The 26,663-nt window shown below is 37.2% G+C and overlaps 1 long non-coding RNA gene and 1 pseudogene across 1 annotated transcript in view; both read left to right on the top strand.

The window, feature by feature from the left end:
- The window catches only part of LOC138166790 (uncharacterized), a 1,160,016-nt gene that overhangs the window by 632,994 nt on the left and 500,359 nt on the right, over nt 1-26,663 (top strand). The gene's annotated exons all lie outside the window — the stretch shown is intronic.
- On the top strand, nt 17,498-18,088 carry LOC138166800 (ferritin heavy chain-like; annotated as a pseudogene).

Below are 26,663 nucleotides of genomic sequence, written 5' to 3'. Positions count from 1 at the left end.
GAAGAAGAAGAAGAAGAAGAAGAAGAAGAAGAAGAAGAAGAAGAAGATGTGATGCCTGCTAAAGGAAAGAGGTAGTCATCATTTTGTTACCATCATTCTCCCCCATACCCCCATCATCACTAGGACTTCAGTATCCAGTCTACTTCACTGCCCAGAACATGGGGATGGGCAAACATGTCACCTGGGGACTTCTGGAACACCAAAACTGTGTCATCCTCTGTTTAGTTTTTCCTAGAGTAAAAAAAAAATCCAGTTCTGGGGAATTTGAGATCATCTTGGGAAGTTAAGTGAGAGATGGTACTTCCTGCTAATGAGATAAGTCTCAGGAAAAAAATAAAAGCCTGACAGCAGGATCTATTGAACCTGCATAAAGGATTGACCTGCAGCATGTCTTAAAATTGTAAGATTGTGTGAATTCAGAGCTGGAAGGGACCATAATCTAGTCCAAGCCCTTCATTTTACAACTGAAGAAATTGACACCTAGAGGAGTTAGTGACTTATCCAAGGTGTGTGTGCTCATGTGTGTGTGTATGTTTGTGTGTGTGTATTTAAATATCAGAGATGGGATTTGAACACAGGTCCCCTGACTCCTTTTTCCATAAGACCATACTAGTTACTTGAGGTAAGCCTAGAACAAAAAAGTTACATTTTTGGTACAATTTTCAGTGTAATGGATAGTTTAATAAAATTGTTTTCATCACATCTTAATTTCCTTACATGTTACTTAATTTCATGTGCTAACACCTCACAATAAACAAATGGAAGCTATGATTCACAACATACTGTCTCCTAGTTCTCTACTTAATTGTCTTACCACTCCTCAGTCTTCTTTGCTGGTTTAGCTTCCAGATGTGGCCCCTTAATTGTAGGGGTTCTTACTCTCTTCTCTGTATTTTCTCTTTTGGAGACTTCATCCATTCCCATGGATATAATTATTTTCCCTATGCTGATGAGTCATAGTTCTACATATTCAGCACCATTCTCTCTCCTGAGCTCTATCTTTCATTGCTAATAGGCAAAGATGCTCATTAGACATTTCACACCCAGTGTATCCTAAACAGAACTGGAAGGAATCTTTATCCTCCAAATTCTGCTATTGAAGCTGACACCACTCTCACTTATTTCCTCACTCTCCCTCACTCCACAATATCAACGACCACATCTTTCAGTTTCAACCTGCTCATAGTCTCTTGCATCCAAATCCTTCTTCCTTCTCATAACTGAACATTTTAGTTCAGGTCCTTATCACCTCTTGCCTAGATTATCGCTAAAGCCTGGAAAATGGTTTCCCTGAGTCCACGCTCCTTCCCTCCCTACCTCCGTCCATCTTCCCTACTGCTCGTGATCCAGTCATGGTGAGCTGACTGTATGGAGAATAACAAGTAGAATCCTAGACTTAGAGCTAGAAGGACCTTACAGGTCATATAGTCCAGCCCCTCAGAGAAAACTGAGGCCCAGAATGAATAAATGACTTGCCCAATGTCCACTTGTAAATAATGTGTCTTTGATTTGAACTTTGGTACTTTGACTACAAATTCCATTCCTCTCGAGTATACCGTAAAACAGAAGTTGGCAAGGAGTATTCATCATGGAAGAATGTTGGTCCAGCTAAATGAAATATTTGCACATAAACTGAATTAGAACTATGACAGATAGGAGTTAAGGCTTTTTCTTATTTTTCATTTGTTGAAATTATGTCCAACTCTTTGTGACCCTATTTGGGGTTTTCTTGGCAAAGATCCTGGAGTGGTTTGCCATTTCTTTCTCCAACTTATTTTACAGATGGGGAAACTGAGGCAAATGAAGTTAAGTAATATGCCCAGGGTCACACAGCTAGGAAGTATCTGAGGCTAGAATTGAACTCAAGTCTTCCAGACCCCAGGCTTGGCACTCTAGCTGAAGTACCATGTAGGTACCCATTAGTTAATGCTTTGGGTTTAAGTAAAAGGCATGTAACTACACCAAAACTTATTGGAACTGCCTTTATGAATGTATCACTCCAAAATGAATTCTATTTTAGGTGAAATTTTAGAGATTATTAAGTGACTCTAACCCCTTTGTTTCATAGAAAAGAAAATTGAGGCCTTGTGAAGTGACTTGTCCAAAGACATTTAATGGGGTTTGAATACAAGTATATTGACTTGCCTATAAGCACTCTTTTCATTAAGCCACAATGAGTACCCATAGTGTCCAGGATAACTATTATTTCATAGTTTGTTTTAGTTGAGAAATTATGTAATTTAATCTAATCTAATATGATATGATATGATTTGATATGATATATGATATGATGTGATATGAAGTGATATATGATGATACAAAATAATATGACATAATGTGATATGATATGACATGATATGATATATATGAAATAATACAACATAACATATAAGAAATTATGCAACTAGTTCAGAAATTATGGTGGTTAAGCAGCTTAGTGGATAAAGACCTGGGCCTGGAGTTAGGGAGACCTGAGTTCAAATCTAGCCTCCAACACTCACTAACTGTGCGAACCTGCAAGTCAGTTTGCCTTAATCCACTAGAGTAGGAAATAACAAACCACTTTAGTGTCATTGCCAAGAAAACCCCATAGGTGCTATGAAGTGTCAGACATGACACAGCATTTTAGTGAGTATTTTAGAAGGATATGAAATCCAGAGAGGCAGTGTTAAAGCCTTGGTTTCATGACCTGTGTTCCTCTAACCCGTAGTTGTATATGAATACAGGTCAGTTACTTAATCTCTCAGTGTCCTAGCCAGTTGTCTAATAGGATAAATTACCAACCAGTTGCTGATCTGCATGGAAGCTCCTTACTCATACCTAAAACTACAATAACAACAACCCCCCAAACATACACATATTTAAAATGTATATTTATACGTATATTTATAACAGTCCCAATTTCTGAATGATAGTTGCTTGGAAACGTTGTTAAATATACCTTTTGTAGTTCTTTATGTTGAAAAGATAAGCTATTTTTAACTAGCTTAAATTAGTAGATTCTGTTTGGGCTATTTTTTTTTAAACTAAGCACTCAGATGAGACCAGACTAGACCAGAAAAGTGGGTTTTCACAAAGCAATAAAAAAAGTGAGATATTGTTGCAAATATGTGAAAGTGAGGCTCAGAACAGAACAGTCTATTGTACTGTAACTATAGCTGAAAGGGAGCTTTTAAATGTTTCCCTTAGACACTTGTTCCTGATTTTGGGTTTTGTAATTGGTCAGTCTAAAGTAATAGGACACAGACAAGTCTATGACGAATCCCTGAGATGATCTAAGATAAAATCTGAAACATGATGAGCAAACTGGAGAAATACAGGGATTTTGGTACCATTGGGAAGATTTTCAGGAATTTATTTGTTCAGCAAGTTGAATTAAGAGAAAGCAAATGTCTGTTAAACATTTTCATTGCACTATTTAGACAAATAAGACATATTACTATACTGAAGCTGACGATCTGGTAAGGAATATAAAATAAATAGGTACGTGAAATGTGGATTACATGTTTGCCTTCAGGGTAGGTTTGCCACCCTCCCTTGGGCCTCTGTGCCTAGGACAACTGGTTTCACTACTTCCTTTTGGAATGTACATAAACCAGTCCAGCTGCTGTGCTGGAATATGGGAGATAGAGAAGAAAATATAAAGGCAGGAGATACCATTATAGAATCCAAGACTCTAAGCAAGATGCTGATATGAGTGGTTGGCATACTGTACTGCATCTAGGAGGTAATGGAGACAAAAATGGAGACTCATTTGAATGTTCCTAGAAAGAAGTACTCTCACAAAACTGAAGCAGATTCAGAGAAATGGCAAGACAGTGCGTTCAGGATGTACAACAGAAGTTTCCTCAGCAAATGGAGGCATTTTGTTTGGGAGGTGTAGTTTACAGTTGTTCACAGGTTTGAGTGGAAGGCAGAGGTCTACTACATGGGCAAAGAAAGGGTAGCAAATCTTGATGATGTTTCTTAAATTCTATTTTTTTTACAAGTTCATGTTTTTGAAACCCTATACTCTTATTTTTAATCTTTCTCACTTTGTTCCAATATTTCTATTCTTAACAGAATCAGAGGTCTGTTTGTTTCTGTTTTTCAGGGAGGTCACAATTTGGGTAGTTTTTCTGCTTTCTATTCTGAGCTATCTATTCAACTTCCATTTTTTCCCTTCAATATTGCTTCTAATTTTTTTTTTGTTTTTACTTCTTTCTTTATTTTTAAAGTCAATATTGGAGTCCTTATGGCCCAAGTTTTTCTTTTCCCTGAGATTCTATTACATTTATTGTGAAGTTACTCTCTTCTTCTGTGTTTATTTCTCTGACTTTTCTTAACCCATGGTGTTTCTTAATTGTATTTAGAGATCACTTGTGTTTGCTCAATGCTCCAGCTTCAGTTCCTGAATTGGGACTGTATGCTAAGGCCAACCCCCCCACTCCATCCCACACTCTTGGATAGCATGAAAAGGCCCCTCTGTAGTCCTTGGAGCCACTGGAATTACCGCTCTAGGTGGAATGTCTAAGATAAAGCCTTATTGAAGGCTTTGAAATCCCTGTCATCTTTCTCCATTTCCTGGTGGCTCAACACTGGCACTTGGCCTTATTCTTTGTATTCTCCTTGCATAATATCCAAGTAGGAGTCAATTTTGTCCTTGCTATGGTGATAACAGATCCCAATTATGTAAGTGTTGCAGACTGTACTAGTCTCTGGCTTTCAAGAAGCCTCCCTAGGATAGTTTGCCTGGATATTCTGGTGGTTCTCTCTTCTGCTGTGATCCTGTGAGGAATGGTAGCTTCAGGGTCCCAGGAATATGTCAGGTAGTGACTTGCTTGTTGATGTCTCAAGCGCTGACTCTGTTGTTGCTCTCTGATAGTCTGGTGCTGAGATTCTTCTAGCTTGAGGCTCTGTTTATCAGAGTTCATGTAGGCTTATTCCTCCTATGGTACATCTCTCCCTGAGAACCAGCTGAGGATGTTGGCTGTGTTCTTGTTCAGTCTTGGGCTGAATGAAGGAGCTTACTATTGGTTCTTTCTGGTTTACTTGATTTACTTTATCACTGTTACCTCTGACATCCTTTCACATTTTTGGCAGGGCATTTGTGGAAGAGCTGTGGGCTCTTTTCAAGTCATTCATGTCACCATCTAAATCAAAGTGATTTCTTTTAATTGAGGAAAAAACATATATTTTACTTTCATTTATTCACTTTTAATAAGTTTAATTCATGAACCAGGCTCCCATGCTCAGAACTTATATAACATAATTTTTATCTTGGGGTCAGCTCCCCCCCCCCATCACACTCTAATTCTTTTTGCCTCTATCAAAAGCTACCTTTGGGAAGGCTTAGAATATACCTCAAATATGACTTGTATCTACATCTTTTCATTTAAGGGCAAAAAAAATTCCTACATTCTGGACATATATAAAAGCTCACAATTCACATTGGGTCCAAGGGACTGTTGAAGATAAATTCATCACTTGGATCCAGGAATATTCCTGGATCAGTCCTTTATATAAAGATTTATTAAATGCAATCTATATTCAAGGCACTGTGGTAGGCTTTGGGGACCAAAAGGCCAAAGAAAAACAATGATTTTATGACATAATAGTAATGAAATATAAATATCAGAACTTAGAGAAAGGCAGACATTTTTAAGAATTGACATCTGAGATATTTTTGGAAAATTTAGATGCCAAGGCTGCATTAAAAGTAAAATGTCATTTTTTAAGAATAAAAATTCTTTCAGAGAAAACATTCTACTTGGGTGTGGTTGTTCATGATGCTTTCACTTAATTAAATGCAAACCTAATCTCAGCATTGCTGTGGCACTTAAAGAATTCTCTTGTCTTTTTTATGCTAAGAAAAAATAGCTGGGAAGTTGACTTCAATAAACTATTCTAATCCTAGACTTTAGCATTTCTTGATGTGTGTAATTTTAGCATCTAATTAGCATAAAATCTAGATTCTTATAAAAATATTCAATCTCCCACAGTGAATAAAGATAATATTTATAATCACAACATTGATGGCAAAAACTAAAGCTATTTATCCATCTAATATATTATATATGTACAATCTTTACAATGTTGAGTTTTAAGTGTTTGAGAAATCTTGACTTTTCCCTTATTTGTGATTTTGAAAGAGTTTTTGAAGTAGAATTTAATATTGAGAACATTCAATTACTCAAACATCAATTAAGCAATCAATAAATTATACGCATAAGTACTACTTCACAGTGTTGTAGTGAAGATTGAATGAGATGATCTTAAGTAAAATATTTTTAAAACCTCAAGGTACTATATAAATGCAAACTATGATTGTGAGCTTCTTGAAGGCAAGGGCTATTTTTGCCTTTCTTCATTATACCAATGCTTATCATAGTGCTTGGCACATAGTAAGTGCTCAATAAATGCTTGTTGAAAGGAAATTCATTTGTTGGCTTGACTGGGGATACAAATACAAAGGACTGTCAACTGCCCTCAAGGTACTGACATTCTACTAGGACAAGATATGATACAAGTAGGAAACATAAGACGAAAACTGCAGAGCTGAGAAAAGATAGGAAGGCATGTACATGACTGTCTTGCTTTAGGGATGAAGTTAAAGCTGAGTATGGGTAAGCAATTTTAAGTCAAGGGTCATTGATTGGGAGTTAAGGTTTACAGAGTTGAGAAGTCAGGAGAGAGATATTTCAGCAGCAAAATCCATATGAGATCTTATAGAAATTGGCTCTGCAATAGAGAAGAAAGAGAAGATTTGGAATCTAATGCAGGGGAGAAAGTAATTTTTTCAAGATGTTGAAACACACTGATTGTGTCTCTTGTGGTGAGAAGAGGATGTACACTAGGAAAAAAAAGAACTGCCTGTAAATTTAAAAAAAAAGAACTGAGAAACAACAAAAAAGCTTTTTACAACAGCAAACATTGCTGCTCTGGTACAAGGAAATCTCCAAGTACTTCAGCCTTAGGATATGCATGTTTTTACAATACTGTATTATATTGTTTCATTCCCCCAATCTCTTCCTTTCATTTAAAACTGCTCACAAACATTTAATTCATGTGCTTTAATGCAAAACATATGGTTCTTGGAAATCACACACAGTTTTACTATTTCATTGTTTTAGGTATTTACTGTTCATGGACATGGCAGTTCCACGTGTCACCTTTGACTCTCAGGACCAAAGCATGTTGTGCTTCTGAAGTGACAGTATTGAGATTCTCTGTTTCTTAGCCAACAGTGGAGTCATGTCAGTCTTAGAAAACACCTGGCTCGTTTAGCCATGGAATCCTTAGTGCTTAAAGTAGTGAACCCTGGAGAGAGAGTTGTTCCAAGGTAGTGTCCTAGTTTACTGAAACAAACATCTCTTTTCTTCTAAATAAGAAAGTTCACCTTGGAAAAATATTCTTTCCTCTATTCTCCCTGTTTTATGCATGATCAATGGTGGTAAAAACTGCCTAAGGGTGAATCTACCTCCAATGAAGAGGAAATCAAAATAATAATTAGGAATTATTTTTCCCAACTGTATGCACATAAATTTGACAATCTTAGGGAAATGGATAAATATTTACAAAAATACAAGTTGCCCAGATTAACTGAAGAGGAAGTAAATTACGTAAATAACCCCATGTCCTAAAAAGAAATTGAAGAAGCCATCAGTCAACTCCCTAGGAAAAAATCTCCAGGGCCAGATGGATTTACTAGTGAATTCTATGAAACATTTAAAGGACAATTGGTTCCAATACTACGCAAACTATTTGGGAAAATTAGTGAAGAAGGAGTCCTACCAAATTCTTTTTATGACACAAATATGGTATTGATACCTAAATCAGGAAGAGATAAAACAGAGAAAGAAAAGTATAGACCAATCTCCCTCATGAATATAGAAGCAAAAATTCTAAATAAAATGCTAGCCAAAAGACTACAGCAACTTATCTCAAGATTAATACACCTTGATCAGGTAGGATTTATTTCAGGAATGCAAGGATGGTTTGATATTAGGAAAACCATCAGTATAATTGATCATATCAACAATAAAACTAGCAGAAACCACATGATCATCTCAATAGATGCAGAAAAGGCTTTTGACAAAATACAACTTCCATTCTTATTAAAAACATTAGAAAGTATAGGAATAAATGGAGCCTTCCTTAAAATAACAGGTAGCATCTATTTAAAGCCATCATCAAGTATTATATGTAATGGGGAGAAGCTAGAAGCATTTCCCATAAGATCAGTGGTGAAACAAGGGTTTCCACTATCCCCCCTCTTATTCAATCTGGTACTAGAAATGTTAGCAGTAGCAATTAGAGAAGAAAAAGAAATCAAAGGAATCAAATTAGGCAAAGAAGAGACCAAGCTATCACTCTTTGCAGATGATATGATGATATACTTAGAGAATCCTAGAGAATCAAGTAACAAACTACTTGAGACTATAAATAAATTTGGCAAAGTTGCAGGATATAAAATAAACCCACATAAATCCTTGGCATTCGTATATATTTCCAATGAAATTCAACAGCAAGAGATAGAAAGAGAAATCCCATTTAATGTTACTCTAGACATTATAAAATATTTAGGAATCTACCTGCCAAAACAAACCCAGGATCTATATGACCACAACTACAAAACACTTTTCACACAAATAAAATCAGATCTAACTAATTGGAAAAAATATCAAGTACTCGTGGCTGGGTCAAGCTGATATAATAAAAATGACAATTTTACCTAAATTAAATTATATATTTAGTGCCATACCAATCAATTTACCAGAAAACTACTTTATAGAGCTAGAAAAAATAGTAACAAAATTCATGTGGAAGATTGAATGGTCCAGAATATCAAGGGAATTAATGAAAAGAAATACTAGGGAAGGTGGACTAGCTCTACCAGATTTCAATCTCTATTTTAAAGCAGCAGTCATCAAAACCACTTGGTACTGGCTGAGGAATAGAGGAGTGGATCAATGGAATAGACTAGGCACACGATACTCAGCAGCCAATGACCGTAGTAATCTACTGTTTGATAAACCCCAAGACCCCAGTTTTGGGGATAAGAACTCACTATTTGACAAAAACTGCTGGGAAAACTGGAATATTGTATGGCAAAAACTGGGCATAGACCATTATATAACCCCATATACCAAAATCAAGTCTAAATGGGTGCATGATCTAGGTATAAAGGTTGATACTGTAAGCAGTCTCATAAAACAAGGAATAGTTTACCTGTCAGACTTGTGGAGAGGGAAAGACTTTATGACTAAACAAGAATTAGAGAACATTATAAAATGCAAAATGGATAATTTTGACTACATGAAATTGAAAAGCTTCTGTACAAACAAAGCCAATGTAACCAAGATTAAGAGGGAGGTGGGAAATTGGGAAAGAATCTTTACAACCTATGTATCTGACAAAGGAATCATTTCTAAAATATACAGAGAATTGAGTCAAATTTATAAGAATACAAGTCATTCCCCAATTGATAAATGCTCAAAGGATATGAACAGGCAATTTTCAGAGAAAGAAATTAAAGATATCTATTAGCACATGAAGAAATGCTCTAAATCACTATTGATTAGAGAAATGCAAATCAAAACAATTCTGAGGTACCATATCTCACCAGTCAGATTGGCTAAGATGACAAAACAGGAAAATGACAAATGCTGGAGAGGATGTGGGTAAATTGGAACACTAATGCATTGCTGGTGGAGTTGTGAACTGATCCAGCCTTTCTGGAGAGCAATCTGGAATTATGACCAAAGGGCTATAAATAAGTTCATACCCTTTGACCCAGAAATACCACTCCTAGGGTTACATCCCAAAGATATCATAGAAGTAGGAGGAAGACCCATATGTATAAAAATGTTTATAGTAGCTCTTTTAGTGGTGGCAACGAATTGGAAATTAAGTGGATGTCCATCCATTGGGGAATGGCTGAACAAGTTGTGGTATATGCATGTTATGGAATTCTATTGTGCTATAAGAAATGAGGAGCAGACAGTCTTCATATTTACCTGGAGAGGCTTATATGAACTGATGCTGAGTGAGAAGAGTAGAACCAGGAGAAATTTGTACACAATTACAGACACAGCGTATGTGTGATGACCAACTTTGATATACTGGGCCCTTCCCAGCAATGCAGTGATATAAATCAATCCCAAAAGACTAATGATGGAGAGAAATATGTACATCCAGAGAAAGAACTAGAAATAACTGAGTTTATATACAGGTGGAAGCAAAATACCTGATCTTTTTTCTTCCCTTGTTTGGTTTTATGTCCTCTTTACCATTTTTCATTCCATCTGATACAATCCGTCTTTATAACCTGACTAATGTATAATGTGAAAGTATTTACAGATCCTATACTTGAGTATATGCCGCCATGGGAGGGAGAGAAGGGAGGGGGACAAAATGTGAAACTCAAAGAATTGTGGAATTGAATCCTGTGAACTAAAAGGAAACAAACAAATTTATTAAAAAATAAAAATTTGAGTTCCAAATTCTCTTCCTCACTCCTATCCCTCTTCCATCCATTGAGAAGGCAAGTAATATGATATTAATTAGACATCTGAAATCATGAAAAACATATTTCCATATTAGCCAGCCATCTCTCTCTCTCTCTCTCTCTCTCTCTCTCTCTCTCTCTCTCTCTCTCTCTCTCTCTCTCTCTCTCTCTCTCTCATACATACACACACACACACAGAAACAAAAAATAAAATGAAGAAACTATAGTTTAGTTTATACTCAGAGTTCATCAGTTATTTCTCTGGAGTTGGATAGCATTTTTCATAATGAATCCCACTTAATTATCTTGGAACATTGTATTGCTATAAATACCTAAGTTATTCATAGTTCATCACACAATGTTACTGTTTCTATGTACAACGTTCTCCTCCTTCTGTCCTCTTTACTTTGCATGAGTTCATGTAAATCTTTCCCAGTTTTTCTGAAATGCTACTACTTGTCATTTCTTATAGCACAATAATACTCTATCACAATCATATGCTACAGCTTCTACCCTTTATTCACTGAAACATAATAGATTTTGTTCCATTTTCTTATATAACTATGTGTCTTTTTGTTCAAGTGTGTCTCATAAACAATATATTGTATTCCAGTTTCTCAATCCATTTTTCTGTTGACCTCCATTTTATGGGTGCATTTGTCCCCTTCACATTCAATATTATGATTACTTATACTTTCCTCCATTCTATCTTCTCCTGTTCATCTTTTTCTCTTTCTGTCTATCCTGTCTCTCTTCAAGAGTCTATTTTTATTCTGACTACTGCCTCCCTTAATCTGGCCCCCCTTTTGTCATTTCCCTCTCCCTCTCTTATCCTCTCCTAGTTCTTCCTATTCCTATTGTGTTTCTCCTATTTCCCCATTCAATTGTATATATATATGTATATATATATATAAGTATATATATATACACACACATATACATATATATGCTACTTACTATGTATGTATACACACATCCATAAATATATGGCTATATATATGCATGTATATATATGTATGTATGTGCACATATAACACACACATATCTATATATACATACATACACAAATATATTCTTCCCTTTTTGAACCAGTTCCCAAGACAGTAAAGTTCAAGCACTGCTCTCCCAACATGTCCCCCTCTACTATAAAAACTATTCATTCTACATTTCTTAATGTGAGATAATTTTCCTCATTTTATCTCTCCCTTTCCCATTCACCCAGGGCATCCCTCTTTCTAATCATTTTAAGTTTTTGAAATCATCCCAACATAATTGACTGACACCTATGTCTTCTGTCCATGTAGATTGCTTTTAACTGCCCTAATGATGATTAAGTTCTTATGTCTTGTGAATATTAACTTACCATATGGGAATGAAAACAGTTAAAGCTTATTGAGTCTCATTATTTTACTTTCATGTAAGCATTTTTCATGTTTCTCTTGGTTTGTTTTTTGTTTAAATGTCACTGTTTATTTTAGCTGTAGTATTTGTTTTTAAATAAGGAATGCTTAAAGTCCTCTGTTTCATGAAATATCATTTTTTTCCCTTGAAGGATTATACTCAGTTTTGCAGATGGGTGACTTTTGGGTGTAATTCTAGCTCCTTTGCTAGGGCATTGCAAGTCTTATACTCCTTTCATACAGAAGCTGCTAAATTTTGCATTATCATTACTGTAACTCCACAGTCTTTGAATAGTTTCTTTCTGACTGCTTAAAGCATTTTCTCTTTGATTTGGAAACTCTAGGATTTGGCGATAACATTCTTGGGAGTTTTCATTTTGGCATCTCTTTCAGTAGGTGATAAGTAGATTCCTGGATCTAATAAATTTGGGACAAGTTTTCCTTGATAATTTATTGAAATACATTGTTTAGGTACTTTTTGAGATTGTAGCTTTCATGTTGGCCAATAATTCCTAAATTATCTTTCCTCAATCTATTTTCCAGGTGAGTAGCTTTTCTGATGAGATATTTCACATTTTCATTCTTGTGACTTTGTTTTATTGTTTCTTCATGTCTCATGAAGTAAATTATTAGCTTTCAGTTGGACAATTCTAATTCTTTTTTTCTTTTTTCAAATGCTTTATTAACTTCTGATTTGCATCATTAATTTCCACCAGATTTTGAGTTACAAATTTTCTCCCCATTTTTCCCCTACCTACCACCCCAGAATAGCAATCCCATAGGATATCCCCTCCTCCAATCTGCTCTCTCCCATATCTTCTCCCATACCCCCTTTGACTTTTCCAGTAGGGCATGTTGGATCTCTATGCCCCAGTACCTGTATAACTTCTTTCCCAATTACATGTAAGATAGTATTAATAATAGTATATATTTATATGTAATTTTAAATATTTGATTTTAAAATTTCGAATTCCAGATTCATTCCCTTCCTCCCTTGTCACCCACCCTCATTGGGAAGATAAGCAATTCAGTATAGATTTTACATGTGTAGCTAATGCAAAACATTAACATAGTAGATATATTGTAGGAGACTGACTATATTTACCTCCCTCCTATCTCACCTCCCACTTGTTCTATTCTCTACTTTGATCCTGTCCCTTTTCAAAAGTGAGTGCTTCCAACATCCCTCCCCCCCAGCCTGCCCTCCCTTCCATCATGCCCCCTCTCATCTCCTTCCCCCCCAACTCTCCTGTAGGGTGAGATACCCTATTTAGTGTGTATTTCATTCCCTCCCCAAGCCAAATTCAATGAGAATAAGGTTGACTCATTCCCTTTTGCCTTCCTATTCTTTCCCTCCATTGTAACCTTTTCCCCTTGCCTCTTACTTATGAGATAGTTTACCCCATTCTGTCTCTCTCCCTCTCCTCTCATTTCATTCCTCTTTCACCTCTTAATTTTACCTTTTAAGTATCATCCCTCCCTATTAAATAGGTTCTGTGCCCTCTATCTATGTATACCTGTAAGCATATCTACATACATTCACAAATGTATTCATATGCCCATATACCCTCCAATATAGACATATATGTGTGTGTATATATATATTCCCTTCAACTATTTTCATACTGCGAAAAGTTTTATCAGTTACAATTATCATTTTTTCCATGTAGGAATGTTAATAATTCACCTTTGATCAGTGACTCATAATTTCTTTTCCCTGTTTACGTTCTCAAGCTTCTCTTGCTTCTTATATCTGAATGTCAAAATTTCTATTCAACTCTGTTTTTTTCATTAAGAATGCTTAAAGGTATTCTATTCTACTGAATGACCATATTTTCCCCTGAAAGATGATACTCAGTTTTGCTGGATAGGTGATTCTTGAGTTTAATCCCAGCTCCTCTGCCCGCCAGAATATCCTATTCCAGGCCCTTCGATGCCTCAGTGTAGAAGCTGCCAGATCCTATGTTATACTGATTGTGTTTCCACAATATTCAAATTGTTTCTTCCTGGCTGCTCATAATATTCTCTCCTTGATCTGGGAATTTTGAAACCTGGCTATAATATTCCTAGGAGTTTTCTTTTTGGGATCTTTTTCAGGAGGAGATTGGTGGATTCTTTCAACCTCTATCTTGCCTTCTGTTTCTAAAACATCAGGGCAATTTTCCTTGAGAATTTCTTGGAGGATGATTTCTAGGTTCTTTCTTTTATCATGGCTTTCAGGTAGTCCAATAATTTTAAAGTTTTCTCTCCTGGATCCATTTTCCAGGTCAGTGGCTTTTCTCATGAGATATTTCACATTGCCTTCTATTCTTTCACTTGTTTGGATCTGCTTAACATCATCAACTGGATTTCTCTTAAAGTCACTAGCTTCCCTTTGCTCCAATCTAAATCTGAGGTAACAATTCTCCTCATTGAGATTTTGAGATTCTTTTTCCACCTGGTAAATTTGGCTTTTCAAGGTATTCCTCTCTTCATTGCCTTTTTAAGCCTCTTTTTCCAATTGAGTCAGTCTGTTTTTTAAGGTGTGATTTTCCTGAGTCAGGCTGTTGACTCTCATTTCATAATTTTCTTGCTTTGTTCTCATTTCTCTTCCCAATTTTTCCTCCACTTCTCTTATCTGCTTCTTAAGGTCCTCTGTGTCCTGTAACCAGCTCAATATTTTTCTTGGAAGCTTTTGGTGTAGGAGTTCTGACTTCACTTTCTTCCTCCTGTTCCATGCTTTGCTCCTTTTTGTCCTCAAAATAGGAGTCTAACGTTGGAGTCTTCTGTTGGTTTTGCTTACTTTGCCTGGTAATGTCACCCCTCAGTCACTTGACCCCTGGGTTTTTTGCCACAGTAGGACTCTGCCACCAGACAGGGGAGCTTTCATCCCAAATGCTGGGGTTTTCTCAGCTGCCGGAGTTATTAGTTGGGTGCCCTTGCTGAAGCCTCCACATGCTCTGGCAAGCTGGTCACACACCCCAGTACCTCCACCCTAGGCTGTAATCCAGATCCAAGCAGGTTAAAGCAAGAGCTATTGCCCCTCAGACTGGTCGCTTGGTCCCCCTGCACTCTGCAGAGAAGGAGCTGGATTTGCAACATGAAGGGGCTTCTCGCCCTGGGGGCAAAAGCTGATGTACTCCCAACTTCTGGTCCTAAAGTCCAGACTGCACTGACCTCTTACTTTGTCCTTAGCATCTATGTGTTGATGAATCTGGAAACAGCCACAACTGCTGGTGATCTAGAGTCCCTCCAGCTGGCAGCTGGTCAGGCCCACCCTGAGGCTAAAACCTCAGCTCGTGAGTGGCTGGGCTGGGCTCCCAGAGCACTGCACTGGCTGTTTGCCTGCTGGGCTGTCCTCAGCAGGAGGTTAGCTTCTCTGTGTGATTTTGTGGGTTCTGCAGTTCTAAAGTTTGTTTAGAGTCCCCTTTTACATGGATTGGGGAAGGTGGAAGCTGGAGCCGCTGGGAGGTCCTGCTTCTACTCTGCCATCTTGACTGACAATTCTAATTCTTAAAATATTCTTCAGTAAGCTTTGGTAGCTTTTTTACGTTTGACCAATTCTGCTTTTGAAGGAATTCTTTTCTTCAGCAAATTTTTGCATCTCTTTTATCATTAGGCCAATTCTGTTTTTTTTTTAAGGTGTTATTTTCTTTTTCTTTTTTTTATAAGCAACCCGGGTTAAGTAACTTTCTCAAGGTTACACAGCCAGTTATTTCTGGGTGTGGTGCTAAGTATTAGAGCCTAGATTCGTTCCCAGGTATCCCAACACTGGGGCTGGTGCTCTTACTTGCTGAGCCACCTGGCCGCCCCAAAGGTATTATTTTCTACAGCATTTTTTTTCCTCTTTTACCAACTGTTACTTCTATTTTCATAATTTTCTTGCATCATTCTCACTTCACAATTTTTCCTCTATCATTCTTATTTTTTTCTTTAGCTTTTTTCAAGAATTCTTGCTGAGCTTGTACCCAATTATCATTTTTCTTTGAGACTGGTTGTAGCTGCTTTATTTCATTGCCTTCTTCCTAGTTTGTGTCTTATTCTTCCCTGCCAACTGTATTAGCTTTGTATGGTTAATTTTGTTTTGTTTTTACTCTTTTTTTCCAGCCTATATCTTGAATCTGAACCTTATATTCATGTTAGTCTCTGCTTACTTTGTGGTGGGGAGGCACTGTACCAAGTTTCAGACTTTTTCATATTTATGTTTTCAGATCTAGTTCTGAGGGTCTTTAAGTTTTTTTGTGCTTTAAAGATTGTGCAATCTGGGGTAAGGTGTGATTACTGCTCTCTTGGTCTCTGATCTGGTGTTTATCCAGGAAGGACCCCTGTTACTTTGCAGCAGCCTCTTGGCTCTGGAACTGTGAGCAGGTTCCATAGTCTCCTGTGACTGCAAGAGTTAGTGTTCCTGCGCACTCTAGAACTGCAACCTAGAACTGTTTATGGGCAATGGAGCTGCCAATCAGCACCAACTGCTTCCAGTGTGAAAAAAAGGTCCCCTTTAACCTCTTTCTCACTATTTTTCTGATTCCCCTTTACCATTTCTGGGCTGAGAACTCATGAAACTGCAACAGCAGCTCCTGCTACTAATTTTTTTTTTTAATCACTGCTATCAAGTCCCTCCCTGGTGCTGTCAGTATCTACTGGAGTCTTATAGACTTCTCTTGATAACTACCTATGTTGTCTTAGGCTGGGAAAAAAAAATGTCTTGCCCTGACCTTTTGTTGGCACTGCCATTCTAAAATTTGATATGAGGTGTTATTTTAAAGTTGTTTGAAGGGGGATGTTGGGAGAGTTCAGCTGAATCTAGACCTTTCTGCTATCTTGGGTCTGCCCCCTCCTCAAGATTTAATCTATGGGAAGTCCCTCTTTCCTAGAAGGCAGGCTAATGATTTCCCTGTGAAGTATTTGATGAGATTAAGAAATAAATGACTATACCTCTGTAAACAGAAGAAAAATAGAAAAATCCCAGCTCCTAGAGTTTTTGGATAGATGTAAAACTTGTGCTTCCCCCTTTTCTAAAAAGTTACTTTTACTTATGTGCACCAATATGCTTATTGTCCATTCTGCCAACATTTGTTTGTGTAGCAGACTATACTGGTATCCTGTTAGGTCATCATCACAGGATGGAGAGTTTAGCTTTCCCTAGTAGAAGCATTAACAAGAAGACTCAAAGGGCAACTACTTCCTAAACTAGTCAAACCATGCAATAAATGAGTGTTTGACTAGGCAATGCATGTGTATAGTATTTCTAAGTTTTAGCAATTATAGGAGATAACAAAGCAAACCACATCGCAAGGGCAAAACTGTACTTATCTTGCCTCAACTCTGAGCTATTTAGTGGACAACGTATTCGTCCTTAGTTTTTAAATGTTATTGTTGCTCAGTCTTTTCAGTTGTGGGGATTAAAACAGTCCACCCTACAATAAAAGAGTCTGAAGCAGGCCAGAAGCGCAGGGAAGGGGAGTAGCTTCGGTTTCCTGTTTCAACAGTGCTTGAACGGAACCCGCTGCTCTATTCCCGGCCAGAGCCGCCCTTAGCCACCTCTCCACCTTCACCTCCACTAACCAACCCTTCTTCCGTCCTACCGTCGAGCAGCAGCCACCCGCTTAGCCGCCCCCGGCCATCGCCGCCACCGCCCCAGCCTCCGCCAAAGCCGCCGCCTCCTCCTCCTCCGCCGCCATGACCACCTCGTCCCCCTCTCAGGTGCGGCAGAACTACCACCAGGACTGGGAGGCCGCCATCAACCAGTAGATCAACCTGGAGCTATACGCCTCCTATGTCTACTTGTCCATGTCCTACTACTTCGACCGCGACGACGTGGCGCTCAAGAACTTCGCCAAGTGCTTCCTGCACCAGTCGCACGAGGAGCGCGAGCACTCCGAGAAGCTGCTGAAGCTGCAGAACCAGCGCGGCTGCCGCATCTTCCTGCAGGACAGAAAGAAACCCGACCAGGACCACTAGGAGAGCGGGCTGAACGCAATGGAGTGTGCTCTGCACTTGGGAAAAAATGTCAATCAGTCGTTACTGGAATTGCACAAGCTGGCAACTGACAAGAATGACCCCCACTTATGTGATTTCATCTTAACCCACTACCTAGACTAATAGGTCAAGTCCATCAAACAGCTGCGTTGATAACGTAACCAACCCGCGCAAGATGGGGGCCCCCGATTCTGGCATGGAGGAATATCTTTTTGATAAGCACACTCAAATCAAATTTTAGAATGGCAGTGCCAACAAAAGGTCAGGGCACGACATTTTTTTTCCCCAGCCTAAGACAACATAGGAAGTTATCAAGAGAAATCTGTAAGACTCCAGTAGATACTGACAGCACCAGGGAGGGACTTCATAGCAGTGATTAAAAAAAAAAAAATTAGTAGCAGCAGCTGCTGCTGCAGCTTCATGAGTTCTCAGCCCAGAAATGGTAAAGGGGAATCAGAACAATAGTGAGAAAGAGGTTAAAGGGGACCTTTTTTTTTTTCACACTTTTTGTTGGAGACAGTGACAATGAGAGCTAAGCCACACCTGGCTTCCCCCACACCTGGGAACTGTGGGCGCCATTCCTACTGCCTTTCAGTGCATGCATATTTTGGTTATCTGACCTTTTCATAATCTGTACCAAAAAACTACCACCATTTGCATCCCAACAAAGTGACTTGGTACTGATGAAAAAAATAAAAAGAGTCAATGGCACTTTATTAAACCATCCATGGTCCCCTCTGTTGAAGTGGACCTTAGATCTTCTACATGATCTGGTGCTTTGTTTTTTAGAGGGTTTCATACCCAAATATGCAAAAAATGATGTGGTAAAATACAAAATCAAATTGGTTGATAGGCCTCATTCTTGAGAACCAAAAACGATATCAACAGGTTGTTCATAGATTGGGTGAAACACAGGGCATTTCCACTAAGTGGTCATAAGATGGTTACTTGCTCATGTTGGACAAGAGAGACAGAGGTCCGGAGGTACAAACATAAATTGGGGGACTTTCTAAAGCATCAAGGTATACCACTTATACTGAGTTTGGGCATGGAATTTGAACAAAATAGCACGGAGATATCTTTTTCAGTATTCTCATGGTTGTGCAAGTGAGGCTCATAACTCGTACAACAAGTAATGAGTACTGCATTAAAGTTTGAAGTCTGCCACAAGAACTTATCTATCCTTATATGATCTTTGTAGAATATCAAACTGATTAATACTGATTGGAGTTGAATAGGGGTCCAAATGAATTATTTCTCACATTCTTCCTCTTCAATCCACAAAAAGACTCCCACATTTCTTTGTATCCTTACAATCTAAATGCACGGAGGGCAGTCCTCCATGGGTAATGGGAATGCAAATTTGGAAGATCTTCCCTGCCCCTAGGCTAAAATGCACCTGAAGCCTGGGGAGGGAGGCTTGTTTTTCAGTAGATACTTCTTGATTGGCCAGTGAGTCAATAAGGTTGTTACATTCTCTGAGCCAGGAGAAGGCTATATAAGCCCTGATGTGTAGCTTTGTTTTGGGACTCACTTTGAGAAGTGTTCTGTGATTTGATCTGAATTCTGGGAAGCCGTTGTTGAGAGTCCCCCCGGCTTTGAAAAACCCAGATGTGGAAACCCAGATGTTGACTGGGTATGGATGTAATGGTTGGACAATTTGGAAAGCTGTCTACTTGATCTGTTAATGTCTTGATAATTCTGTCTGTATATTTTGAAGTTCGGGGTGCTGACCTTTCTCCCCTGAACAAGGTAAACGATATATGTATGGTCTGACTGATTAAAGTAAGCTTGTTAACCCATTTTGAGTTGCTTTCCTTTATCAAAGCAGATCCAAGAACCTGTATGAGCAGACAGCCTGGGGAAGCCGGGGTGCTTGCTGCTACAGTGATACAAAGCCATAAGACAACAGTCCCTTTACTGAGGCACAAAGGTGACATTAGAGAAGAGGGAAAATGGCTACAACGTATAGCATACTGATTATATTCTATTTGATAAAACTTTGACTCATAATATACGAAATATACAATAAATGTCTGAAGTGACTCCCTCATTAACAAGAACCACAAGGGACAAGTACCTCCTAAGTAAAACATGCCCTACAGGATATGTAAATTGAGGAATCATAGGGCATTTCTTCAAGCACAGCAGCACAACTGTTGTCTGCCCTACATACAGATTCTGGAAATCTTTTGATTCAAGCAATTTTGATAAAGAATCACCCAATTTTGGTGATTAGAAGCAACATCCTTGCAGACAACAAAAACAGATCTAGACAGCTATAGCATAAGGAATAGGTTGAGTTCAATAAACAGGGAAATTATCAGTCATTGCTGTCAGTTGTGGAGCAAAAGCTGAAGTAGGAGACTAGAAAGGAGAATTAGAGGTTCCAGTCACAGCAGTCCAGTAACAAGTGCATTAGGGATCATTTGTGGAGAGGTAATGATGTGCTTTCCAGAACAGAAGACAGAGTGTGAGAGGGTGTTGATGGTGGAAGACTGGATTTAGTGCTTCTCATGAAGATTTCATGATGCTCTGCAAAAGTTACAGCTGTGTGGACTCCAAGGTGCATGCTCTGAAGCTAATACTTTTTTTAAGGTGACACGCAGCGCAGCAGAGGTGAGTTATAGGGCAATTATTTTTGAATCAGCATATTGGGCCATATGGCTTCCTTGAAGTGGTATTTTTCCACAACTATAACAACACAGAGCCCCATAGTGATAGCCTATAGCAAATCCCCCATAAATTACACAAAAAAATCAACTGTAGTGGTACAACTTGCCTCATCTCATCTCATACAGTTGTCCAGTCTCTGAAACATCCTCTGATACAGTCCTACGGTCCTCTGGAGATCTCTCCTCCTAGGAATAGTGGGATAAATGGGGCATCAGAGGAACTTCTAGTAGATTTGCTTCTCCAGTTCAGATCACTTCTCTGACAAATCTCTGGCAAAATAGATCTAATGCAATTCTAGTTTGCTAGTACAATAACCAGGTCAGGTAGGGAGAGTCATCTCAAACCTTTAAATAAAACTAATAGGAACATCACTAGAACAGAGAATTTATATTTTTAGGTGGGCAAATTTAATTAAAAATGGAAAAAATGAATGATTTAGAACCCAAATTTTATGTCATAAATAATTACCTAATCTCATTGCAATTATTTATTAAAACCAACTGAAAAATTTTCACTCTAGCTTTTTCCTTTAAGCTGCTCCTCCTCCTCCTCCATATTTCATCTCTTAGAAGTATGAGGTTCTGCTAGGGCATTATTAACAGGACACCCCTCCCTTTTTTCAATAAGATGATGATCCCTGCTATGCAACTGAAATTGTTTAAAAGTTGCCAAAATAATTGCAATTGTAGAAAAACGTTCTGGGATGGTATTTATAAATACAATGAGCAGTCAATTTAAAGACAGTGCAGATAAAATAAATTACTCATAATAAAACATATTTACTTTTCAAAACATGATCAACATCCAAGTGGTAATAATAAACCAAAACAAAACTGGCTTTTCTGACTTAGGTAACTCAAGTTATTCTACCATCCTTTTCTTCAGGCCCAAACTGAAAGATGTTTCTGTTTTAGGCTTAATAATTGATAGAACAAAAGTTTAAGCCCATAAACTTTTCCATCAATACCCAATTATTCTCACATCAATTTTACTAGGACTAAAATTTAGGTTAAATAGCTCAGATCTTATATCTGTATCTTATTAAAATAACTTAGATGTGCTCCAGTATTAAATTTTGAAGTAAGGATTTAATATTGTATTTATACTATAGCCTGAAATGATTATAGAAATTTGCCATAAAAAGGAAATAGTAATATTGGATAGGAAGGGGAAAATGTTCCCCTAACTTCATATAAGCTCCAGTTTAGAGTCACATTGCAAATTATATTGAGCAAAGCTTAAAAAGTGAGATATTTTCTATTGGAGAGAAAATGTAATACAGGAAAATTGAATCAGAGTAATCCTATCTCAGCCCATGTCAAGAATCATGCGCCCAGTGCTCCCCATGAAAATTCCACACCATGGATGTCCACTTCTTACCATGAAAATTCTACACTATGGATGCCCACTTCTTACCATGAAAATTCCACACCACAGATGTCCACTTCTTAGGGTTACTGGCAACATGGCTCATCGGTCTACTAGGATTCCTTAATAATTATACCTGGAATCAGATTCAGAATATATATTTGTTTTGTTTTTCTTTTGTTGTTGTTGTAAGTGATATGCAAATGGACTAAAAAACCAGTCACTCAACACAACAAGTTCATTACTGTAGGGTGTCACAGATTTCAGTAAACAGTATGACTTTGGAAAAGAAAGCATCTAACTCCTCAAACCTTAATGTTTTCATGCTAGAAAAGAATTCATCCAGCTATTTTGGCAATGCCCAAGGGGACTGGCTAAAGTCCAATTATTGCACATTAATGACAGAGATTCTTACCTTAAAGAGTCTCTCCTCTTGCTACAATAAATTATTATTATTCTCTTCTTCATTTCACTCAATGAAACACTGAAGAATTTTCTGAAAGGTAACTTCCATTTTGGTGCTTGTTGAATGATCCTGATTCCTAATTTTCTCTTTCTTTTACAAAGTTTTGATAATTTCTAAAACTGTAGATTTGTATGTTAGGAATTTTATGTTTGCCCCTTATCAAAAGAGGGGCTAATTTACTAATGGTTATAAATTAACAGAAATATTTATTATACTAATTTGACTTTGAATTCACCTAAATGAATTATAGTTCAATAATTTAAGAGTTTCAACTTTCATAAAAGCTATTAACTGCCAAGATTTCAAATTTCAGGGCCCAATATCATTAATTTACTCATGCTTTAATATATATTTGATGATGATTTGAATTAAAAAGATTTTTTTATTTGAAATACAATTTTTATTTAAAGTTTCTACTTTTATTAAGACAGTTTTGATTACATATAGTTAACAGGAATTGCTCTACTTAAAACTATCTGATGGAGAGCATAATTTTCTGAAGGACTCAGGGTATAACTTTTCCCCTCTTTCCTTTCAAAGCACTGAAAAATTAAGTCCATTTGGTGTTTTTCCTTAACTTAATCTATTGTAAGGTATCATTTAGTAGAGATTCCAAATCACTGTTTGTTTTTTTTAATCACTATAAGCTTCCAATTGATAAGAATTTATTTTACATTGTAAGTTTCCTTATTTCATCCTATAAAATGTTTATATATTCTAAAATAATTTGCAAGTTTTGCATTTCCCTCTGAAAATTTCAATATTTTATACTTTCATAAGTCATATGCTCATTTGAATTTGATATTTTTTCATCTAAGCACCCTCTACCAGGTGTGCATGCACTTAATTTATAATCTACCTATCTTTTTATATTTTTATTTAATTTTATCTCCAGTAATTCTTTCTCTAACTTATTATAGTGTATTTATACAATTTGAACTTATTTTCACTAACCAATTGATTTCAATGGAAGTTTTACTGTTTCAATTTACCGAAACATTTGATTTAAGATGCAGTAGTATCATTACATTTCATTTACTTTCAGTTGCTTTTTGATTTCAAAACAGATTTTCATTTTGTGGGAGCACTTTGGGATTCATCTTTAATTGGGAGTACAATCAGGACTTGCCTGGTGCCCTCAGGTTGGTTATTTAAAAACAGTAATCAACAGAAGGATAAATAAATTCCAACTCTACCCACTTTTATTCTTTTCTGAAGATGGTCTAAAATTCCCTTGTCCTGGCTTATAATAATAAATTTATTTCCCTGCAAAAAACTTATCCTGACTTTAAGTACAATTTAAGTGTACCTTTATTTTGCACTAAAATTAAAAACAATTTTACAGGTTGATACCCCAAAACTTCAGACAGAGACTGGCTAGCTGAAACTTCTTCAGGCTTAGCAAATGTTTTTCCTTTTAAAATTCTCAGTTGTGAAATTACTTAAATTCACAAGAGTTTTAATCTAATTTCTTCTATACCATTTCCTAATTTCTTTTTATTTTTAATACTTCCCTAAATTCCTATTGCACTGAATCTCTCCTGAATATATCTCATGATTAATAAGACAGCACTTAAAATTCAGACCACAGGTTTAAATCAACTCCTAGTCATTTTAAAGGTCCCATTTAAGGAATATTTGATCTGTGATTTTTTTGTTTTCATTAAACTTTACAGAGTTCATTAGTAGCCTATAGGCTCATCAAAACACTTTGGAAAATGTACAAATTATAATTCAGAAGTTAAGGAAATTTGAAAATTCTATTTTTTTAAACAAATTTGATTTTCAATTTTTTTTTCTGCATTTCAGTTTTCAATTAATTTCTGTATCTGTCTTTCATCTCAGCAAAATCCAAAATGGCTAGGGTTGGAAACAGAGGAAAAGGAGAGATATATCATCTTTTGAGGCCTTTTTGAAAGTTTACTTTGTTTTCAATCTTTCTTTTGGTTGATCATGCCAAAAGAAAAGACATAGGTAAAACACCTGTTAGCTATGAGTTAGCACAAAGCATGAATAGATAAACAGACACTTATTGGGGCAGCCAGGTAGCACAGCGAGTAAGAGCACCGGCTCCAGTGTCGGGATGACCTGGGGATCAAATCCTAGGCTCCGATACACACCCAGAAATAACTGGCCGTGTAACCTTGAGCAAGTTACTTAACCCTGATTGCTTAAAAAAAAAAATGTTCTGTCATGGATAGGGCATTACATTTAGGGGGATGCTAGGTGGCGCAGTGAGTAAAGGCCGGCCCTGGAGTTGGGAGGACCTGAATTCGGTTCTGGCCTGAGACACTTAATACCCACACAAAAATACTAGCCGTGTAACCTTGGGCAAGTTACTTAACCCCAATTGCCCTCCAAAAGGCAAAAACAAAAACAAAAACAAAAAACCAGACACATTTCCCATTCTCCTAAAGATTTTCCTAATTGTATAATGACCCTTTCATATCTGAAGTAAAAATCCACTATCCCTACATTTAGTTTCATCATTTACAAAACAGACAAACATAGAACATATGATAGGACACAGCTTTAAATCAGGCTTGAAGTTCTCCTAAGTTTTTTTCCAGGAGATTTTTAAGTCAAGATCTTTCCTGTCTTCTTTATTAAATATAGAAATTATGACCATCTTGTGGGTGGGGTCTTACTGTAAATCTAAGATAATTATGTTGTTTCTTAATTATGTTAATGCTTTTAGAATCTTATTAATTAAAAATGTAATTTAGTAGCAATACAAAATTGCTTTAGTTTAATTTGCCAATTCAGTTCACCCATTAAAAGTGCACTTTGTATTTAGAACAAACCTCTTATAGATAGAACTGGTTAAAGTTCCATTCCTCTAGACTTTTTGCCAAAGTATGATCACAGGAAGAAAAACTGAGAATGATGAAGAATCTAGCAGTATCAATAGTTAATTTATACTAATTTTCCTTTAAAACTCCCTAAAAACTTACATATGATTGTCAATAATTGACAATACTAAGCAAATATAAAGTGAAAATAGCCTTTTTTCCTTTCTTCATCTCTATAAAACTAAAGTGAGCCATGTGAAGATGGGATTGCTTCCAGGATGGTGACATGCCTTGACAGCTTACTATTGAGGCAGGGAATCTCTCCCCTAAGAGTATCAGGTCTGGCTTGAATTATTGTTCCATCAAGCTGTTGTCAGAGCACTCAAGTAGAGAATCACTCCTCCAAATCCTGGTCATAGAGTCCTATAGATGGATTCTTTACTCACGTGGTAAGTCCCTGAAATCAGTTCCCCCTCAATTAATTTGAGAGATTTTTCTTATGAAGACAAAATTATTTAATTACTCCTTGATAAAGGAATTTAAAGGAAAAAAATCTATTTTAATCCTGACAACAGGAAGTTTTTAAATTAGTGATGTTTAGCTAGTTGAAAATGAGAAACTAGCAATTCCACTGCTGAATCTCCCTGGACTTAACAAAATTAGAGTAAAGAAAATGGAGGAAAAGAAAAAAAGAAACATTTTGTGTATAAAAAGTTAAAATTGTAGCCATATAATTTTTATAAAAATAGAATTTGAGTGCTCCAGAGCTTATACATTTAGACATATTAGTCACAAATACAAACAATTCCTCTTAGCCCAATTGGGGATCCTTCTTAAAGAAAATGAATTTAGGGTAAATCAAGGTAAACTCTCCAATGTTCAGCTTAGAAAACGACCTCAGGCTCTGGGAGTTTGGCTACAGAGAGGCGCAGAGGAGAATCCAGCCTCCCAGGCCGGCGTCCATGGGCCATTGGCGACCATTCAACCCTGTGTCAACTTCTCTTTGGGCTCCTTTGCAGAGGTCAACCTAAAGAGGCGGAGACCCCAGAGGGCCCCCGACGGGGGGAGGCTCCCGTCTCACTGCCCCACCCCAGGGTGCCACTGATGGGGGAGGCTCCCGCCTCCCCGCCCCACCCCAGGGTGCCAATAACGTGGGGATTAAGATTGTCCAACCTACAATAAAAGAGGCTGCTGCAGACCTTTGAGCTTATGGCATTTTATTGAAGGGTCCATGGTCCCCTCTAATGAAGTAGATTTCAGATCTTACTTGCAATCTAAGACACTACCTTCTTGCAGTGTCCTGTTTTTGATACCCAAATATGTGAAAGAGACATGGTAAAATACAGAATCTCATAGGTTGATAGACCTTGCACTTCAGGGCCAAAAATGACATATCAGCAGGGGGGGTCACAGGTTGGGTGAAGCATGGGTCTACTGACTAAAAGGTCATAAGATGGTCACTTACTCATGTTGAATAACAGAGAGAGACAGAGAGAGAGACAGAGAGAGACAGA

The sequence above is a fragment of the Petaurus breviceps genome, unplaced genomic scaffold (genome assembly GCF_028583685.1).
Source record: "Petaurus breviceps papuanus isolate PSGF00001 unplaced genomic scaffold, PetGlider_PUasm1.0 226, whole genome shotgun sequence".
NCBI classification, from domain to species: domain Eukaryota; kingdom Metazoa; phylum Chordata; class Mammalia; order Diprotodontia; family Petauridae; genus Petaurus; species Petaurus breviceps.
The sequence above is the reverse complement of the archived record's forward strand: the minus strand, read 5'-3'. Positions and strand labels throughout refer to the sequence as shown.